At 38.5% G+C, this 23,272-nt stretch overlaps 1 pseudogene; it reads left to right on the top strand.

Moving 5' to 3' along the window:
- Positions 1-23,272, top strand: part of LOC142453148 (endosome-associated-trafficking regulator 1 pseudogene) — a 35,652-nt pseudogene that overhangs the window by 1,134 nt on the left and 11,246 nt on the right.

The following is a 23,272-nucleotide window of genomic DNA, read 5'->3' as shown; positions in this document are numbered from 1 at the left end:
ACCTAGATAAGATAGGCTGGATAAACAATGTGAGAAGAAAATAATGGGACCAAGGGTCCAGGAGGGACATGAGCATGTGGGAGGTAGGGGAAGGGAGGAGGTGTTGGCCAACCCAGAGATAAGGGAACAATGAGTGGTTCAAAAGCAGTGGAGGGAGGGGATGGGAGGACTGGTAGGGAGTGACCAAGGGCAAGGTAACTGAGAGGAATTATTGAAACCAGAATGAAGGCTGAACATGGTAGTGGGACAGGAGGAAAGCATAAGGAAATAGAGGAAAGGAGTAGGAGGCAAAGGGCATACATAGAAGCCTAAATACAGACAAGTACATATGTAAATATACTTGTGATTATGGGAAAAATAGACCTATGTGCATATATTTATAGGTTTAGTAATAGGGTAGCAGGTGGACATTGGGCCTCCTCACAACAATTCCCTCAATAAAAGAGCACCTTGCTCAGCTAAACGGTCATTTCATGATACCTACCCTCCCAACATGGTCGCTGAAGACAGATGTGTGCATAAGCAAACATGGTGAAGAAAGCTGATGGTGCCCGGCTATCAAAAGATATAGCGTCTGGGGTCTTAAAGGCTTGAAGATAAACAAGCGACCATCTAGCTCAGAAGCAACAAAGCTCATTGAGAAGAAGCACACAAGCCTCAGTGAAAACGAGGTGTTGAAGGGATCAGCAGACTCCAAAGAACAAAAACCATTATTGTGTGATTACCTTCCCCACATAAATGCTGAAGACGAATCTGTGCATAAGTAAGTGTGGTGAAGAAGGCTGATGGTGCCCGGCTATCAAGAGATATAGTGTCTGGGGACTTAAAGGCTTGAAAGTAAACAAGCTGGTATCTAGCTCAGAAGCAGCAAAGCCCACATGGGAGCAGCACACCAACATCTGTGATCATGAAGGGCCGTGGGGACTAGGTTTCAAGCACCAAAGGTGGGGGGGAAATCATATCATAGTGAATGAGGGGAGCTCATGATGGGGACCTAATGCCCATCTGTAGACAACTGGACATCCCTTGCAGAGGGGTAGTGGGGAGGAGATGATTCACTCAGGGTTCATTGTAGCAATAATGAAACTCACAACCTTTCTCTAGTTCTTAAACGCTTCCTCCCCACCAACTATCATGATCCCAATTCTACCTTGCAAACCTGGTTAGACCAGAGGATGCACGGCAACTGGAAACACAGGGAATCTAGGACAGATGAACCCCTCAGGACCAACAGTGAGAGTGGCGATACTGGGGAGGAAGAGGGGGTAGGAAGGGGGAACCGATCTTGGGGATCTACATATAACCTCCTCTCTGGGGGATGGGCAACAGGAAAGTGGGTTAAGGGAGATGCCAGACAGTGTAAGATAATATAAAATAATAATTTATAAATTATTAAGGGTACATGAGGGAGAGAGAGTGGGGAGGAAGGGGGAGGGAAAAAAGGAAAATGAGGAGCTGATTCCAGGAACCCAGGCGGAAAGTGAATCTTGTGAATGATGAGGGCAACGAATATATAAGTGTGCTTTAAAAAATTGATGTATGTATGGATTGTGATAAGAGTTGTATGAGCCCCAATAAAATTGTTTAAATAAATAAACCCCCCCAAAATCAAGCACAAAAGAAAACAACCAACAACAAAATCAATCTTATACTGAATTTTAGTAAGCATTGTAAGAGTTCTCTATAGAATGTGCCAGTCAAAAACTTCTACAAGCAGTACTTAAAAATGTCTACTTAGATCTCTTCAGAATTAGCTTTGAAAAGTTACTACATTAAAAAATACTATTAGTGACCCAAGATACATAATTATTATAAATGAATACATTCCATGTACAGGCACATAGTCCCACTCCTATATGCATCTCACATTTAGAATCCTTATTAGACTCTCTTCCAACTGCACTATGCATTTGCAATGTCATTTTATTCATTGGAAACACTCATAAGAAAGCCAAGGGTTATTATACACATGGAATTTCATTTACAGGTCAGCACTATTTAGATTTTGTGTAAGGCAAAAAAAAAAAGACTTTAGGCTTATTATTTTGGAAATAAATTTACCAAAATTGCCTCTCTTCTTCTCTAGAGGAATGGTGAGTCAGAGGTCTGATTTAATATCTAAATCCCACCAAAGTGAAAATGTAAAGAAATGTAAAGTAAAAGTTCATTTATATAGAAAGAAATGAGTCACCAGGAAAAGGATATAAATATGTTAGTAGGAAAAAAAGGCAACAGAATGAAAGATTTACTTTTTTTGTTTTACCTTTCCTTTTGTTTGGTGAGGGCACAATCCATTCAGATTACATAATGAGTGAAGAATTTAATTATGGACTTCATATGATTTAGACGTATGCTTGTAAGAAAATAGGTACAAATGAACTCCATAGATTTTTAAATTATCTGAAAGTATGTCTTTCATCTAAACTGTTAGGATTTGTTTATTTTTTTAAACTCAGAACTCTTACAAGAAATGATAACTTAGTTTTTTTCTCAGTGTATGGTCTTTATCTGGATTCTGATTTAAACAAGCAAAAACAAACAACGCTTAGGGGCCAGACCTTAGTTTCTTGAGAAGCTACCTCGAGAGGATGACGTATGATTCATTGGCACTGGTCAGGCTCTTTACAAGGTTATCTTTACCCCTCCTCCCCCCAGCCAGAAGACTCGATTGCCCTTCAAGCCTGAGTTTGTGCTCATGCTGGTATCTCTTCTTACCATGTCTTCAGGTGCTTCATGGTTTCATCGTTGTGTTTTAGGGATGCATAGTATACCATTGTATGTATACACCAACAGTTGTTTTTTTATTCACTTTTTAACTGATGGGAATTTAGGTTATTTCTGGCTTCTTGCTATCGTGAAGTGTTCTGTGATGAAGATGGGGTGGGGATATCTGTTCGTGATCTGTTTCTTATTTCTTTTGGGTATATACCCAGAAATGGTATTATTGGATCGTATGATATTTCAATTGCCATCTGTTTTAGATGTTGCCATACCTAGCCTTCCATAGTGGCTTACGTATTTACGAGTCCTCCAGCAGTGGATAAGAGTTCCAGTCTCACCACACCCAAACCGACATTTGTTGTTCTAAGTTTTTTGTTTTGTTTTGAATTCAGCTATAATTATGGGTGTTAGTTGGTGTCTCATGGTTGTTTTGAATTGTATTTCCTGGATGCCTAGTGACTGGGAGCATTCCCTCATGTGTTTATTAGCCATTCTAGTGTTGTCCTTCGTGAATCATTCAGGTAATTTGTCCAGAGGGTTATTAGTATGTTTTTTATTGTAAGCTTGTAAAATACTACAGATTTTATTAATTAGTCCTTTGTCTATTATGTCATTTGTAATATCTTCCCCCAATCTGTGGGCTCTCTTTTACTCTTTTAATGAAGTCTTTCAATGTACACAAGTGTTATTTTTAATAGGTCCCACTCATCTATTTTCTCTTCCATGGAGTGTGTTTCCATTGTTATTTCTGATAACCCATGTATTCCCTGCACTAGGGCTCCTACCTCTGTCCCAGTTTTCTCATTTATGTTTCTGCTACATTTGAGTTTTACATGTAGGTCTTTGATCCACCTTGAGTTTGTTTTTGTGCACGGAGTGAGGAATATGCTTCCCCAATTTATTCATTCCTGCATGGTCTCTGCAGCGGTCTGAGCTTATTCTGATCTCAGCATTCTTATACCTTTCTATGTGACTGCTCTTTTCTCTCTAGCTGTTCTCACGATTCTCAATTTCCTTTACGTTGGATAATTTGACTACTCTATGTCTTGATGTGTTTTCGGGTGGCAGGTTTCATTTAATTGGTGTTCTCTCAGTTGCCCAAGTGGTTATCATCTCCTCCTTGATGATATTGGGGAGATTTTCTTCCAAGAATTCCCTTACTATTTTAACTGTAGTTTTATTTGTTTTTTTCCTTTTAAGGAACCTCAATAATTTGTATATTGTTTCACTTCATGGTATCCCACATCATCCTCAGACTTTCTTCAGATTCTCTTGCTGTTTGGTTTGTTTCTCTTGATTGCTAAATTCGACTTGGTTATCTTTGAGTTCCTTGGTTATCTTGGTTATCTTTGAGTTTGCTGATTTAATTTTCCATTTATTCCATTCAATATACCTTGTTCTTAATTTCTGCTATGTCATTCCTTAACTCCTGGATTTCTCATGGGTGTGAGGATTCTCCTATCTACATTTTTCATCTGTTTTCAGGATTAATCCCATAATTTCTTGTATAGTCCTTAGTATCATTCTCTTGTATTACCTATCTGGCAATTCAGAGTCTTCTTCTGTGTAATTCATAGGGTTTTGGTATTTTTCAGTAATTGACTTTTTAAATAGATTTTTCTTGTAGTTGCTGGTGTTGGCTGTTGTTTACTTAGCATCTTATATGAGCTGAAGGAGCTGTGGAAGTGGGGAGGGGCTGACTAGGTCAAGGGAGGATCAGATAGGTGCTGGAAAACATGTGGTGCGTAGATCAGGAGGGCGTGTTCATTGGGTTAGTAGGAGGGATAGTTTACAGGTGCTTATGAGTAGGTTTGGTGGTGTGAATCATAGCAAGCCTCTCTGTTAAGTTGTAAGTTTTAATGACTTGGAAGGGGTTATGCAATTTTACTTGGGTAATGTTAAAGGAGAATGTGTGTTGCTGAGCTGGAGAAACTAGGTTCTAGAGGTTATGGTGACTGAGTAAGTGAGGGGTATATTAAATCTATCAGATTATCTTATTGATCCAGTATATTTTGTAGAGAGAGTACAGTTCTTGTGTTGTTTTGTTTAAAGCAGAAGTTCCCCTTTACAGTGGATTTCGACACAACTCCGAATTATCCTCTCCTTATGTGCGTTTGGAGGGTGGAAATGGTTACTCTAATGGTTGCACCAGGGAGAAGGGGCTTCAAATTACGGGCAATCGGGGCAAGGGGAATGGGGGCCTGTGTCTGCAGGTTACCTAGCCAGGGGTGGGGAAAGCTACTGATAAATCTGGAAACTCCGGAGTTCCATTTCCTATTGCAGGGAAAGTAGGTTTGTGTTTTCTTTCTTAAAAGAAAACTGGAGCAAGTCTCACAGTCGTAGAGCCCACCGCACTGTGGGTTTGAGCTGCGTATTTTGTCGCACTGGGGTCGGACCCTCTCTCTATAGCGAGGGTTATCTACCTGGGGCGCCTAGTCCTGATGACGCTGTTATAGAAGTCTGAGGTGCCTCTGAAAGGGATTATGCCAATGGGAATTCTATTCTGCAAGCTGCGGCTCTAGAGTTCCCAGAAGTCCATGCAGGCATCCATGGAATGCCCTTGAGGAGCAGACTTTTGGGTTACTTCCCCACAAGGAGCAGTGGCCAAACCCAGGGGAGAAGGGGGAGAGGCTGAGAATTGCTGCCCCACTGACAAGGGACGTAAGGTGTGGCTGGGCACTGTGAAAAGGGTATGCTAGAGTGCACAAGCACAACTAAGTTCTTTGTGGGAAAGCCAGTAAAATAACCCTGGGGTGCTGCAACACTCAATCTGTAAGATAATGAAGAAACTGATCTTATCTTACATTACATACAGGCTTGAGAGAGCACAAGCTGCATAAGAAAATTTATATATGGAAGGGATGGCCAAAGTTAGAGTATTGGTGTCCCTGCAATTTAGACAACCCAGGGCCCAGTACTTTATTGGGGGAAGCTTAAATATATTCCCTGCATATAACCTGCAACACATGGCAAGTTTGCAAACAAAGAGACAGTTAAAAATTCACAGGTTTACAAAGAAATATTAGCACATCAGCTGCAGTTTTGGTGATAGTTATTAAAGCTAATCTAGTGACAATTAACATTCTAATAAACCTTTTATGTCTTTCCAGCAGTTTCTGCAATACCTTAGTTAACACATTAGTAAGGGACGTTCTTCCCAAGGTTGAGACTTCTGAACTGGCAGCCACACTCCGACACGGGACTTCAATATGATAAGACTTGCTTTACATAAATTCACTTGCAGAGAAGTGTTAATACAAGAATGCAATTTAAAATTGCTGCAAGTTACTGTTCTCATTGACAAGTCAATGCTTAAATGTCCAATAGCAATCACGGAAGGCAGTTGTATCCAAGAAGTTATATAATGAGTTTCATTAGGTGTAAAGTTTTATCTGGAAGGTGAGCAACTTGTGCCTCTACAGAACTTATGCCCCATCTAAGAAAGCATAGCATGTGCAGCCCAAGGCAATCTCCACAAGTCCTAATAACAAAAGACAAGGTCCAGGAGGGGCTAGCCCACCCTAATTACATGCCATCAGTTTCGTAGTGTGAGCCCCATAAGAAGATCTTGTGTGATTCCAAGTAGCATTATCTACATAAATACAAAATATTGCATTCTGAGAGTTCAGAACAAGAATAGCTTATTGCTGTGGCTTGGTTCATGATCTATTATAATGGGTTGAGAAAGTCCCATAGCATAAAAATAAGCCCCCAAATTAAAAAATTCCATCTTTGGTGGCCTCACTTTTGTGAGGCGTAGCCCAAATACATCCAAAATCTTTTTAATAGAGAACTGTACAGAGGCTTGTTTCCCAAAATCAATACATGGGAGACATCTGTCAAATATCACTCAGCTTGTGACAAAGCTTTCTGTGACACAATACAAAAAGTATCTTTAAAATTTTCCAAAATTTACTTGAAATCAATCTAATTGTCCAGAATATCCTGAAAATGCAATCAGCCAATTAAAATTTTGTGCCCAAATGTGAATTTAAGATGGTGAGCAATTAGATGTACACATTAAGTCCTGCCTTGTGTAATTAACTCTGCTATCTGATGAAGATAAGCTTTTAAAACTCTGGGAAAAGAATTCTTCAAAAAAAATATCCATTCTAAATGTTTTTCTCCTTGTATTAACACTCTCATGGGAGAAACAGGAAATGAAAAAATAAATCAATTGCTTTCTGAGGTTCTATCTCAAAATAAATTCCTGACTAATTCTTTTCAATAATTTCAAATGCTTGATGAACGACAGAGGCAAACATTTTCTCTGCAAAGTGGCAAAAAAACAAACAAACCCCCATACCCCAAACTGACAACATGCTTGAAGAAAAGCCTACATATGAACTTACACAATTAATGTCCATAAAGAACTTTTGAAACTATTAACAACACACAAGCCATCCTTTCTTAACTCCAATTTCACTAAATAATGATAAGGTTTGAATTTTTTTGGGGAGGTTATGTTGAATTCTGTCTCTGGAAAAACATCAAACAGTGAACAAAGGTGGCCGGCAACCAAGTAAATCGGCACTTTCACTTCCTTGTAACAGAAGCTGCTCTTTCTGCCCACCTCTCAGTACCTCTCTCGTTCACCAAGCACTGTGCTACAGATAATTGGAGGGTGAGAGACAAGCCCTGTTCCGTACTATCCAATTAGCAGAAATAAACCATTCCTTTTCAGCTAAGGATTTCATCATTGTGAATGTAAAAGAAAAATTTAACTCCACAGCTAATTACTGCCTGTTTCATTGAAAAGAAAAATTATTACGTCTAATGTTCTTCATCCCTTGAGAACTATTTACATCAGGTAAAAGGTTAATACAAGTTACCAAAAACACAAAACAAGTCCTGAGACCTTTAGGTAAGGTGCTACTTCAGATAAGACTTTTTTCTCTGTTCTGGCTGTGAATCTATTTTTGCACAGAATGCACTTGTCTGATATCTTTTTCTTACTGCCTGGTAATATTTCGCTTGTAAGACACAAGGTTGACATTTTTAACTTGATGACTTCCAGAAACAAAATCTAGCCACTGTTGATGGAAGAGACAAAAAACCTCCAGGGGCATCCCCCTTGAGGAGATGTTCTTGTCCCTCATCTCACACTTCTCACACGTATTTTCATTTAATTAATAATGACACAGCAGCTTTTGTACTGAATTATGCACACATTTACCTTCACACTTTTCTTTGACATGCAACGGCTTTAAAACTACTTAACTAAAACTTACAAAAACTAACTGTCACAAGATACATGCTCTCCCTACGAATATGCAGCTTCTTTGTGAGAGAAAAAATTGCTCTCTGCTTACATAAACCAGAAAATCCTTTTTATAATGAACTCTTCTACTACAATTACTTAGACATTACAACCCCTGCTAAATTAGCTGATCTGTATTGATGTTCCTTTGCTGTGGCTAACAGGGCAACTTACTAGTAAAAGTTAGTAATGTTTTACTATTGTACCAAGTTTAAAATCTACAATTACCTACCCCAGGAATTAAAAATTCTTCAAAAAAATTTCTTCACTGCACCGTGACTTCTTCCAGGGACCAATTAGTATATTCCTGAAACCTGCAAGAAAATGCTGTCTGGCCACTGTCGCACCACTTTGCCTAATCGCGAGATAAAGAAATGGGTGTGTGCCACTATCCGCTTACTGCCTTGCCCCACAACCCTGTGGCATGCCAAAAAAATTCCCTGATTTCTTACTCACAGATCCTACGTTTTTTTTGTTCTTAATTTCCTATTTCCATTTCCCATGACAATAATCTTTTTCCTGTAAACTCATGAGAGAGATTCCCCTCGTCCATGTGAAGGGACCAAATGTAAAATAATGTAGTGTGTAGAGACCGGCTCTAATCTTACTTTACCTATAGGTTCTGCTGGAGAAAGGTTATATCCAAACCCTTATGTATGTATAGCTGAAGTCAGGGTGCCGGTGTCCCTACAGTACAGACACTCCAGGGCAGAGTACTTTATGAGGAGCAGGATTAAATACATTCCCTGCACATAGTCTACAATACGTGAGATTTACAATAAGACGGTTTATAATTCAAAGATGTACGAAGAAGCAGTAATACATCAGCCAAGTTATTCACAGATGGGAGGGGAGGATGAGGCTGGAAATGAAGTAACTGAAAAGTTTGCAGACCGCTGTCTTCTGCAGCTTTAATCAGGGACCAGGAGGCAAGTGGCCAAAAGACAGGCCAGTCATGGCTTCATCAGCTCCCATGGCTGAGCCTCAGCCTTCTCCCATGGGTCGTGAACTGTGGAAGGTGGTGTTCCTGTCCCATTGACCCGAGGAGCAAACACCTTTTTCTCCACACTAGGCTTGCCTCTGCATCACCCAGAATTGGCCTCCTCCTGTGTAGATCTCGTGGTCACACAATGGGAAGAAGTCCCAGTGGGTGATCCTACATTGGCACCATCTTCCTGAAAGTCGTGTTTTGAATTTTATATCCTAAATGCACTCTGATAAACAATTCCTAAAAGTATTTTCTCCTATTCTTTCTTTTACTTTCTCAATAATGTCTCGTGATACACAAACTATTTTTATTGAATTCAGTTTATCCTTTTTCCTATTGTTGCTCATGCTTTTGGGTATTGTCCTCTAAGTATATCGTGTGCTATTTCATTTCTATTATTTCTGTTTATTGTTTCTAATGCATTATATTGCCTCTCTCCTTAAAAACAAAACAAACAAAAAAAATGAACTCACTGCCATGACGTTGATGCCCACTCACAGCATCCTTACAGGACAGGATAGAACTCTCCCTGTGCTTCTACGACTAAAACTCAATCAAACGCCCTGCCTCTCTCCAGTGGAGCTGCTGGTGGTTTCCGTGCGCTCGCTGTGTAGATTGCAGCTGAACCCATAACCACTATTTCACCAGGCTCCATTCTCTTCTTAAGGAAGATCAAATGTATATATCAAACTCTTGATATCAACTTGATTCCAACTAATCGAGCCTCTATAGGACATATAATTGCTTCATGGTATTCACTATGAGGCTTGCAATGGTCATAGAAGCAGACTGCCATATCTTTCCCCTTTAGAGTATCTGGTTGATGCAAAAGGTTAATGTTTAGGGTTAGCCGGGAAAAGTTCAACTGCAGTGCCAGCAGGGGATCTTCAAATGTGTATATTGAATTATTATTCTATCCTCATGTCCACTGTCCTATCATTGGGGCTAGTTTAGTCTCTATTCCGAATGGACTGCTTATTTCCTCCACTTCACTGATTTCACTTCCTGCTATTTGTCTTTTACTGCTCCTAATGGGTTTATAAACACTCAATTGTAGTTTATATTTTTTAATTATCCATGCATGCTTTTCTTTCTTTAATAAAACCCCATTTTCATCCTGCAATATTCATTGCGATGTTATTCCAGAATTTATCATTTATATCTCACTTTTTGTAAGTGCCACTGAGTTGTGTTTCAACTCTTAAGCTCTCTTTGTACAGTAGAACCCAACACTGCCTTGTCCTACACCTTCTCACAATTGTTATTATGTTTGAGCCTAATTTTGCAGCCATTGCCTCATCATACGTCCTGGAAGTTCTTCCTCTGTTTCACTGACCTTTTACTTTACATGCTGTCTTTTAGGGACTGGGTTGTCCTCCAAACATGTCTGAAGTATGTGAGGGAAAATCTCATCCTCCTTCTAAGGAACGTTCTGGTTGTTCTTCACCCATGATAGATCTGTTAGTTCTGGTAGCCCATGGTATTTTCGATATTGCTTGCCAACATCATAGTTCAAATGCATCATTTTTTCTCCAGTCTTCCTTATTCATTGTCTTGATTTCACATCAGGAGAGATGATTGAAAATATCATGCCTTGGGTCAGGCATCTCTAAGTTCTTAAGATGACATCTTTGATTTTTAACACTTTAAGGAGGTCTTGTACACCAAATTCATCCAGTGCAATATATCATTGATTTCTTGACTGCTATTTCCATGAGTGCTGGTTATGGATCCAAGATAAAGGCAATCCTTGACACGGTCAATCTTTTCTCTTTCTACCATATCATGTTATCTATTGGTTAATCTACCTATCTATTAAAGAGGAATTTTAAAAATTGAGTTGTAATCCATATAGAAGGCTGTATTCTTTGATCTTCATCAGTAAGTGCTTCAAGTCTCTTTTGTTTTTAACAAAGTTGTGACATGCTCATAACAAAGATTGTCAATGAGCTTCCCTGTGATCTTGACATCACACTCTTCTTAGTTATATTTATTCAGAATACAGATTGAATAAGTATGTGAAAGGATTTCACCATACTGTGATTTACCAGTATTTTAAAGCTTGCAATATCTTCTTTTTCTTAGAAATACCTCTTGATTTTAAATTTTATTTTCCCTAATTTGGAGAGGACACAAAATGATTTTATTTCTAAAACATTCATCTGTTTTCAAAAATATATTGTTGATGGTAGCTCACTAAGTTTAATAATCACTGTTGTGAGGCTTCCATTTCTGATCATAAATGGAAGGTAGTTTAGCGCTCAATTCTTTCTTAATTAAATGTGTTCTCTGCAGCCGTTATTTATTTTTTTTTTAATGAATTTCCTCCCAAAGGAAGTATTTTTCCATTTCTATCCAGCCATTCTTCCGGAGAAAGGTGAAGCACTCTGTTTCCAAAAGAAATTGTTAGTCTTGGAAATCCTACAGAGCTGTTCTACTCCATCCTCTAGGGAGCCAACTCGATGGCAGAGGGTTAGTGGTCTACTCAATATAGTATTTTATATTACTATATTCATAAAGCAATGCTTGTGCCTAAATTTTGCATTTGTCTATATGTTAAAGTTGCTCTGCCTCAAACAATAGTTATTTAATATTGTTTTTATATTGTTTCCATCAAGTGAAGGAGACTCTAATCTCTAATATTAAGAATAGCACTTATGTCTTCAAAGAGGAAAAGCCAACACAAAGCACAGACACATCATCCAGATGATAGAGGCCATTAGTATGATGTCCAAGTGCAGTCCAAGATTCACAATCAGGAAGCCACATAAATAGGGAATGGAACAAAGGGAGTGGTCACAAATTCATGACTTGTGGTAGTTCAATGCATCACAGTTACAGGTGAAACTACAGGATAAGGAACAGCACTTTGATTGGGGTATGCACATATGTTAGGCAGAAGGGTTTACAAGGTAGGTCCAGGGACGTCTGACCAAGGCAGTCAGGGTTAGATTGATAAGGTATGACTCATAAATATTCAACTTCCCTGTATGGTAACTTTAAAGGGATCTTGTGAACCAAATTTTATCTAGGGCACAGGTAGGCAAGAGAGGCTGCCCTTCCCTGGGCTGGCTGGAAAACTGTGGGGGCAATCTACTTTCCAAGGCACCCTTTCTGTGTGTAAGGTGATCCATGTCCTTGGTTAAGGAAGTAGAAATAATTCAGTAGTCTATTTGGGAACCCTGAAAATGGATTTTGAGCTGTCACTGCCATTTTGCAAACCGGGTGCTTAGAAGTTGAGCTCCAATAAAAGGAGTAGATAAAAATATAGTTCTCTATTTGGCTTGTGAAATAAAAGCATTTATTTCCATAAAGTGTTTTTCTTAAGACTTTAAGCAGTCATTTTCCCCCTAAGAAAAACTGTGCTAATTGTTTTTGCTGTATCCCTTACTTATCAGCAAATGTATAGAACTAGTTATCTGTCTATATCTTATATGTTCTATTTCTTAGTCTATATCACATATAACCTGGGGGGGAAAATGACCGGACATACTTTTCATTTCACTGTTTTATGAGATGCCTGTTCTAGATCTTCCCAAATTTCAAATCAGTATCATTTTAGTTTTTTAATAAATTTGTATTTGGGATGAAGTAACAACCCTATAGAACAGGGTAGCACTACCACTCTGCATTTCCAAATCCGTACCTCTTTATGGGAGTAGAAAGTCCTGTCTTTCTCTCTATGAGCTACTGATGGTTTGAACTACTCACCTGGTAGATCACAGCCCAACAGCATAACCACTCTCTATTTGTCTGTGATTATTCCCCACCTGACTCAGTGCACTAGGGGCTGAGCTGAAATGAATAATGGGAGGTGATAAAGTGTGTGAGAGAGATGGGAGTAAATGCACTTAATAGAATGATTATAGCATATAGGATACTTATGTTTTCCTCAGATTAGCCAATTGGCTATCTGGTAACCAAGAGGAAAAGTTTAATTAGCTTGTTTGAAGTCACAACAGAGAACTCGAGCAAACTCCATGGCACCTGACAACAGCAGCAGTTCCTGACCCTGCTTCTTCCTCTGCTGTCTCACTCAAATAAAGATCAACGACTGCTTGCAAGCTTTTATGTGCCAGTAAAACCGTTGGGAAAAGAAAAAGAAAAATTAAAAAAAAAGACTCCAGGCACTACACAATGAACTAGGAGTTAGAACAGAAGCAAAGAACCTTATTTTATAAAATAAATAAAGCAAAAAAAGTAAACGAAGCAAGGGGTTTTTAATAGTAAAAGGTGTGCTGTGTCAGATTTTGTCTATCACCCATAAAGTTGTGATTAAAAAGCATTTAACACATAGAAATATCAATAATATTTAGATAAATTCTTTGAAATGTTAAAGTATGTATCCATTATATTGGCCCTTTCCTTTCAAGGATCATTATATTCTCTAAGTGTTTATTTAGGGACTCATAAAAGAAAATAATAATAATAATAATAATAATAATAATTATATGCTCATAAAGCTTATGCCAAGCATGGCTCATAATGGTTTCTGTTAAGTATTCTTACTAGCAATTTATTGCCTTGTACACAGAGGGATGAACTGTTATTGCTTCATTTTAATATATATTATTTCCATGGAATTTGTTTTTTGGAGAACTTGATGATAGAAACTATTTAATTATTACAAAGCATCATCTTGTAGTTCCCTGGACTGTGAATGATATGAATATTTATAAATCGCCTTTCTTTCAAAATCTTCACTTTAACATTTTAAAATTAAAAAGGATGGAATACAAAGTAATGCTTTAAAGTTCGAGGATCTTTAGAAAAAGCTGTAGGTGGAATCATCAACAATTCTTTTTGAATTGTGTGTATCCCTCTGGGATCTAGAGACAGATCCACAGATCTCTGGGAAATCTCTGGGAATGGATGACCACAGAGTGCAGTTACATATTGTTACCATCTTCCATCCCAGATGTTTTCTTCTTTGGGAATCGGTTTATGTTTTCAGTTTTTCAACCCACGTCTTTTAACTCATCCATAAAATCCCAGTCATTGGGTAGCTGATATCTAGAAACCTTTCACAAGGAGGTTTTTCCTCCATGTCCTCATTGGTACAACTAGGATAAGCTATATTGTTGGTGGCTGGTCAGAATGCAGGACAGATATTATTTTGGACAACAGAGGTCTCAGGTCCTTTGGTTTAGTGGTCTGGTGGAACTTCCTGACATTGGTCCAGAGTGGAATGGTCCATTCATCAATCCTTGGCATGGACCATGCTAGGCTTAATGAGAAACCTTTTGACGTGTCTTGCTCATTTCAGTACCCTTGTTTTCACATCAACTTAAAGAGTACAATTGCTGGAAGAACAGCAAAAAGAAAAAAAAAGGCAACAGGACAAGGAAGAAACAAGAGATCAAATATGACTTTGTTTTGTGGAAGATGTATTCCATAAATAAAACACTCAATGAAGTGGGTATCGTGAAGGAAATTCTTGATGACTATGTGTGAGAAAATGATTTCATGAACTTTAGTGGTTTGAATAGAGAGCCATTTAATGGAAACTGAAGTTATTTTATTCCAATAAAATGCACAACGGTTAGACATACCAGATGCCAGGAAAAACTCATACTCCTAAAAAGCAAAGATTAGAGACACTTTAGATCCTGAAACTTTTCATTTTTAGACCAAGATCTCTTTGTCCAAGGAATGGTAAGCTAATGCAAACAGAAGCCAGGCAAAACCATTTGCTTTACACCCAATGACTGCAAAATAAGGGAAACATGTTTATACACTGGAGCAATAGAGAACCATGCCTTAAGCATGCTTAATTGCAAATGGAAAAAAAAACCCAAACCAACCACTTAATATTAACTTAAAGATGTGAAGATATTTGGTCCATGTACCTAAATCACAGATACTTACCTTTTCCAATAAAGAAATATACATATAGACCATTTCCATTCCTGGCTTGTCAAAAACCAAAGTAGACATGTTTCTTGACATTGTGCGTCTAGCAGTTCAACTTGGAGGATATGTTTCCTTTAGGCCCAAACATATATGTGTATAAATACAAACTGTAAAAAAGGCTTGGAAAGAAATTATGAATTATACTACACAAGAGAGAGATTTACTCCTATCAGAAGCTCAAGTAGGATGGAGATTGATTTAGGGCTAATGAACATGACCAGAAGGGCTTTCCCCAACTGATTCCTGGCACAGTTTTCAACTTGGTAATGGATCTTACCAAGGGAAGAGAAAATGATTGCCATCTCTGTAGTGATGGTCCACAATACTTGATCCAGAGGAGAAATATTTCCTCATAGTTGAATTGGGAAAGATCTCAAGGAAGGACCTTCATAGAAACAATGGTGGTTGTATGCTCACCATATTGACTTAAAACTCAGAAATGTACAACCAAACAGTATGTTAGTTTGGGTTGACTAGAAAAACAAATCCATAGACACTCAAGTGTGTAAGAAAGAACTTTATATACAAGATCAATTGAATATTGAGAAGATGTCTAAGCCCAGTCCAGATCAAGTCCATAAGTCTGATATTAGCTCATATGTCTGATACCAATCTATAAAGTCCTCTTCAGACTCATGAAGCACATGCAATGACACTGAATGCAGGGAGACCACAGACCAGTGGGTGGGAAGTCTTGTGGATCCAGTGGCGTTGTAAGCATCTCAGTGCTGGCAGGGGTTGCCATGTGGCTTCTCTAGCTCTGAGGCTCTGGCTGCCATCAGCCTGTCTCCACGTGGCTTGTCAACTGAAATGTCTCCCAGGGAGTGAGCCTGTGTCCTGCCTCCAGTGAGCTATTAATCTCCTTTGTTCCTCCAAATGAAGTCATCAACTTGTGACCTGATTGCAGAATGCCCTCCACCCCTTCACTTGTAAGTCTTAAAGTGACAACAGATTACAGAACTACCACACACAGCTAAGCTGAAAAATAAAAATTTGAAGCCCCAGGAACATCTAGATTCATATTGAGCAGTATAGTCATTAGGAAGAACAATGTCAATGTCACAGTCATGGGAAAATTTGCAATGGAAAATATAGAAAATGTTTTTGAACCTTCCAAATGAACAATAAGGGCCCATGGAGAACATTAAATGCATCGTTGACTTGGGAGATAGAGAAAAAAAGATGAAGAATATTCTTACAAGAGATGGAAAAGCACCAACTCTCTGAAGTAGAATACTTAAAAATAAAGTGAAAACCTGTTAAAGTGAAATAATTTAATGCGTGAATGAGCATAACAAAAATGTTGACAAATAATTGTTGGTGTTGTTAGATGCCATCCCGTTGGCTCCGGTTCATAACTGTGCTATGTACAACAGAAGGACACACTGCCTGGTTCTGGGTCACCCTCACAATTGTAGTGATGTTTCAGCCCATGGCAGCAAAATAATTAAGAGCCTAAAACCAAAAAATGATTTGCTTTCGTTATCAGGGATGCTGACATTGGCATAAGGAGAGCTATATAGCGCTACTCCCATTACTGGTCCTGAGGGCTGTTTATCTGTCCTGGGTTCCCTGTGTTGCGAGCTCTTAATCTGTACCAGTGTACATGCTATGGTCCAGCCAGATTTGTAAGGTAGAATTGACGTCATGATAGTGGGCAGGGTGGAAGTGAAGGGAAGGAAGCATTAGGGGACTAGGGGAAAGTTGGGTCTTTTGTTGGTGCTCTACTGCACTCTTCCTGTGGCCCTTCTGACAGGGGATGTCCCATTGACCCTCAGGACCAATAATGGGAGTAGTGATACCTGGAGGGGACGGGGAAGGAGGGATACGGGGGAATTGATCACAATGATCAGTACGGGGGAACTGATTGACCTAGGGCCTCCTCCCAGGGGGATGGACAACAGAAAAATGGGTGAAGGGAGACAGTTGTTGGTAAGACATGGAAAAAAAAGATAAATTATCAAAAGTTCATTGGGGAGGTGGGGCGGGGGAGGGAGGAAAAGAAAGAAATGTGGAGTCGATACCAAGGCCTTAAGTGATGGCAATATATGTACAGATGTACTTGACCCAATGGACATAGGTATGCATTATAATAAGAGCTGTAAGAACCCCCAATTAAACAAAAAAGAATAGTTATATAGATGAATATAAGAAAATAAAGTAGTATAATTGGGCATTTATACCTGTATATGGCAAGTTGATTTTGACACAGATTCCAAATTAGCTTAGTGGGAAAGGAAAGCCTTTTCAGCAAATGTTGGAACAATTGCACATCATAAGTCAAAAATACAACACAATCTTTCCCTCACGGTGGATGTAATAATATATTTGAAATGGAAAAAAATTCATAAGCACCAAAACCATAAATCATCTTGAAGGAATGATAGAAGTAATTTTTTTGACATGGATTCTTCAAATGCTTTTTATACAGGCCACAGAAATCATGGGTCATAAAATAAAGACATAAGTATGCATTACAATAAATATATTCTATTTGCTTCCTCTATTATTTTATGTCTCTTTTCTCCTGCCAGGAAACCTTAAAAGACATACATTGACAGTTGACAGGAATCTATTTTTGTGTCCAATTTCACTGCTTTCCTTTTATTTTCCCTGTAATCTTCTCATAGATCACTCAAAATATATTTATGAGAACATTAAATGCATGTTTCTTGATGTCAATTTTTAAAAACATTTTGGTGTGTAAGTTGTCCCATGTAATGTTCTCTCTCTATTTCTCTCTCTGCTGCTGCAGCACTCTGAAAATACTTCTGTTTTTACCTTTTATGGAAGAATTCACCCTTCTTTGAAGCCTAAAGTAAACGAATGCCTAGAGAACTTTGCCAACTTCTCCCAGGCAACTTCTTGCCACAACCTTTACTTCCCATGTTGGTGTGGAGTTTCCATGTAGGGACCATGGCCAGATTAGCTTGTCTATTTTATCATCTTACAGATCCCTAGTGGTGTTGTGCTTCCTTCGGCTATGAAACCCAAGGTTGGCAGCTCACCTGTGGGAGAACGGAGGGGCTGTCTGCTGTTGTGAACATCTGGTCTCTGAAACCGTAGGGGGAAGTTTGACTCTGACCTCTAGAGTTGCTTTGAGGTGGAATCAACTCAATGGTAATTTTTGGTGGAGTGGGGCAAATGGGTATTTAATTTTCTTACTTTTAAAAGTGGCTATGTGCTCATTGAATGATTAGACATGTTTTAACGTGTGTATGGAGTTGGAACATTTGGATATGCATGGACATGTATCTGAAAGGTCGTAGGTCATGTTCACACACCTCACAGCTTACCCTAGATAAAGCATGGGGAGAGCAAGACGGTGGCTTCATGTTGGAGATCTCAGTCATTTTTACATTATTTAAATGCTCTTACATTTGGGTTGAATAGTTTCATAATTTAAGCAACGCAACCACCAGGAAGGTCAAATGTTGTTAGTAAGTGAAATAAGATTAAGTGCTGATTTATTTAATTTTTTATTTTATAACAGAAAGAAGGTCACTAGCAAGCATGATGACAGTAGATTTAGCCAGTAAGTCCAAGGAACGAATGAAAGATTCAGAGGTTATATCTAATCTATTAATTCCATCAAATTATTTAGTTTGGTTACAATGATACATAAGAAAATAAAGATTTCCAAACAGACAACATTTTAAGTAGAAAGACATGATTGCCACAAAGACCTTTAAGTTACTCTTTAAAAATATATACTTATATAAAAGTAAATTTTCCAACAATAAATAACAGTTTGAATACTTTAACTTACTGCCAAGTCATTTCCAACTCATAGTGACCCTACAGGGCAGAGTTAGAATTACTCCTGTGAGTTTCTGAGACTGTAACTTTTCTTTTTATTTTTGTTCTCCTCCTCCTCCTGCTGCTCTTCTTCATCATCAGGAATTAATATATATATATTATATCATATCATTCCATAGTTCAATCACATTCAGCAGAATTGTGCATTTGCTACACAATTTCCAAAATTCCTTTTCCACATGGACTCTTTGGCATCGTCTCTCCTTCTCCCCATCGACACCACTGTATCCCCTTACATCTGAAACCCCTGTTCTACTTGCTGTCTCTATAGGTTCATCAATCCTGGGTTTCATACACTGATAAACCAAAAATATATATAACCCAACTTCAAGAGGGTGACTGACTCCCAATGACTTAACTCTGCTGGGATACCCCCTAATATATACAAACAAACCAAAACAAACCCAAAATACAGAAACATTTGGAAACTAGTTCGGGTCCACCATTCATCATAGGGGAGGGACCTGCTGTTTTAGCTGGCCAAGTAAAATGTATGCCTTTGATCTACTGTGCTCGCCTCTCTAATGCAGTGTGTTTAGTAACCGCTTTCCTTCTATCCCTCAACTGTGCATAGAGGGCGGTCACTCACGGGAGGCTTATTCCTGTGTAGGTCCACAAATGGATCTTGGGCGCCCACTGTGACCCTTAGCCTCCTGCAAACCAGATTCTCACACTTTCGACTCTGATTCTAGTCCCGCCTTTGACTTTGGGCTAGATGCTTCATACTCCTTTGATGACTGATGATTAGTGTGCTTCTTCCATGTGGACTTAGATAACAACTCACTTAGATGGCTGGCTGCTTGTTTGGGTACAAGCCTTTTTAAGACCCCAGATGCTATTTTATCTAATAAGCAGGCACCATCTCATTTCTTCACCACACTCTGCTATAGCACCCATCTCTTCTGTGTGTGCTTCCTCGGGATGAGTATTAAGCCGGGCTTTAATGCAAGAAGTAGTTGTTCGTAAGTTAGAGCTAGGATTTAGTGGAAAACCCAAACCCCATTCCTGGATCGATGTGTTTTTATTTTGTTTTGTTCTTTGTATTTATTATCACTTGGATGCTAACACAAATGTCATGTCATTGTATCATTCAATTACGTAAATCAGAATTGTACCTTCGCTTCCATAATCAGTTTCCAAATATACTATTTCTTCTTAGGTTCCTTGAAATCCTCTAATCTCCCCCACCCACCTCAAAATCTTTATTCTACTTGTGCTCCCCAAAAGTTCATCAGTTCTGGGTTTCATTTACTGAAAGACAGAAAACATATATCACAACTTTCACAGGGTAACCCCAGTAACATAGCACCTCTGAGATACACCCAAATAGAAACAAACCAAAACCACATAAAACAGAATGAATGCTCCTGGTTTGCTAGAATAATACATATCTTAATACAACATATAGGGTACTGACACAGCAAGATCTTATTTGCCTACCTGCCAACAGCTCATCAATTACAACGCAGCTTTCTTTTGCTTTCTCAGACCCCATGCATTTTCTGGCTTAAGCCCTCAAGTTCTAGGTGCGTCTGAGTTGGAGTTCAGCCCACCCAATGTACTTCCTGCATGGAATCTCACTGGAGCAGCCTCTGGAGCATACTCTGTGCCTTGAAGGTCCAATAGTAAGTATACCAGCATACCTCGACACCTGGCGTAGGTCCCCAGGATGTATTCAGACACCCGAATGAATGTGGTCCATCTGGTGCATACTGCCAAAGGTACTCCCCCCAACCCTAGTGGCCCCCAAAGTATTTCCCATCCTTCTTCCCCACACCTGGAAGTCCGTCCTCCCTCTTTTCCTACCAACAGATATGCCTTTGTGTTCCTCCAGATTGCTTGCTCCCTTTTCCCTCTCTAATGTTCTCCTCCCTCTGATAGGGCTGTCTCCTTGTCTGGGGAACCTCATTAAAGATTTACATGCCAGCCTCTCATGTAACTTTTTTTTATGCCACAGTGGCTGGCGATTTTGAAATGCTGATCTTTCAGTTTATAGTCCAACTGGTAACCCATGATGCTGCCAGAAGACCTTTTTTTAAAAAAACATTTCACTTGGCATTCTATCAATTCCTGGGGCGTGGTTTTGGGTAGTACTTACAGTGGATTTGCTCATGTGCTACCTCCTGAGACACTGACTGCTTCTTTTGGCACAGTGACTATGTAGCTTTTCAATCTTCTCTTAATGCTTCTTGCAACAGTGTATATTTTGCCCATAGAATTTTTCAAGATTGCAACTCAAGGTTTGATTTTTTTCAGTGTATGATATGCTGAGTCGACTCTTCCATTTTAATCTTTCTAATTTTATGTTTTTGCACATTTCCTTAAAATATTTGGCATTGCCTTCTCATGCTTCCCTTTGGCATTTTCTATTCAGTTCTTTGACTACATAATTTTTTCCCATTTAGCTACTCTATGATTAAGAGCAAGTTTCAGTCTCGTCTGACATTCACTTTGATTTTTTTCTTTCTTTCCTGTCATTTTAATGACTTTTTCTGCCTTCAGTGTTCAATATGGACTTGTTTAGATTTTCTTTTGCTTTATTCTGAACTTATAGATAAGCAATTAATGGTCAGTTTCACGGTCATCTCTTGGCCTGGATTAAGCTGCTAATATTGAGCTTCTCCAGTATCTTTTCCCATAGATGTAGTTAATTTGATTTCTGTGTGTTCTGTCTGAAGGGGTCCATGTGTTGTTTTGTGTAGTTGAAAACATGCATTTGCTATGAACAAGTTGTTGGTTTTGCAAAATTCTAACATGTGATTTCTAGCTTCATTTCTATGACAAAGCCCATATTTTCTAACTACTGTTCCTTCCTCTTTGTTTCCAAGTTTTGCATTCCAATTGTTAATACATCTTGGTTACATGTTTCATCAATTTCCACTGAAGGCCTTGATAAAGGCCTTCTTCAATTCCTTCATCACTAGCTTTTTGTGGTTGGTGCATCTTGAAGAATAGTCATATTGATTGGATCGTCATCACGACAGAGAGACATAACCTTATTACAGACAGCCTTGTGCGTCATGACTTACTTTGCAATGTCCTCTGGACTATGAATGCCAAGCTGATTGTGTGTTCCCAGCAGAGCAACCATATGATTGTCTGATTCCAAATGGCCAATAAGAGTCCATTTCAGCTCAACCTTGATATGTCCCATTTCATTTTTGATGACTTACAATTTTCCTAAATTTATACTTCCCTCATTCCAAGTTCCAGCCCGTAGCATATTTTTGCAGCTGTTTCTCCCTATCTTGACTCGTGCCTCATCAGCAATGAAGATCCTGAAGGCTCCACTCTCAGGCTTTACTGGATTCAGAGGTTTATCCCCCGGTATTAGCTTAAATTATGTTCTGCTCCACTCATTAGGACTCCAATCTCTGACAATGTTTCTAAGATATGCATAAGGTATTCAGTGCCTTCTTCTTCTGAACTGGCAGCCGATTTCTTCTTTGTTGTCTATTCTTAGTCTGGAATCTCTACTGAAGTCAGTTCATTTGGGGTGATGTTGCTGGCATGTGAAATAACAGTGATAAAAATTCTCGCATCTAAGCAACACACAAGCCATTGCAGTATGACAAATTGACAGACAATTCATTAGTCACCTTCATTCAACAAGATTCAGAATATTATCAAGTACAAAATGACATTAAAACATTTAACTGTGTTGAACAAATCTTTCAAGGTAATGTATATCGCATAAAATTGAAATATCATAACTTATTATGTAAGTTAGCTGTTAGTTGTTACAATTCCAAGTCTTAATATTTTATATTCAGCTCCATATGAAAATATTGCTAAAGAGATGAAGCCAGAAAGGACATCTCTTTGCAGACACAAATACATATACTTCTCCATATGCATCATGTAATAAAAATCATGAAATGATCAGAACAGTTGTTTGGGAAACCTAAAAGTAAGAAATGATCTAGAAAATTAGAATAAAACATTAGTTACAAACATTAACTCTTATAACCCCATGTTATCAATTTATACATAGTTTCATCTGGAAATAATCCTATGGCATTTAATCCAGACAATAAAGTCACTAATGGGAATACTTACAAACAAATAAAAATCTCTCATTACCTTGCCCTTCCTAAAAATTATAAGATAAGCAGTAAAATTATAAGATAAGCAGTTCACATACTTCAGATATTAATATGATATCTCATAAATATCAAGATAGTGGTTGCTTTTTAAAATTTAAGATATGGACATATGCCTGCTGAACATCTTGCATATGTATCCATAAAGATGTAACCCATTAAAAAAAACATCAATCCATTGCTGTTGAGTGGATTGCCATTTATACAATCTTTTTTGATAGAGTAGAATTGCCCTATAGGGTTTCTATGGCTATTACATTTATGGAAAGAGATTTCCCCTCATATTTCTCCCCCCCTGCCCCCCCTGGCCAAACAAAGTAGCTAGTAGGTTTTAACTATCAATCTTTTAGTTAGCAGCTGAACACTTAACAAGGAGACACACAATATTAAAAGAAAGAAACAACCTAAATATTCATAAATAGGAAAATAAGCAACAGCCTTTAGTATACACAGCCACTCTACCCCAAT

Source organism: Tenrec ecaudatus, chromosome 7 (genome assembly GCF_050624435.1).
Source record: "Tenrec ecaudatus isolate mTenEca1 chromosome 7, mTenEca1.hap1, whole genome shotgun sequence".
In the NCBI taxonomy this organism is placed as follows: domain Eukaryota; kingdom Metazoa; phylum Chordata; class Mammalia; order Afrosoricida; family Tenrecidae; genus Tenrec; species Tenrec ecaudatus.
The sequence above is the reverse complement of the archived record's forward strand: the minus strand, read 5'-3'. Positions and strand labels throughout refer to the sequence as shown.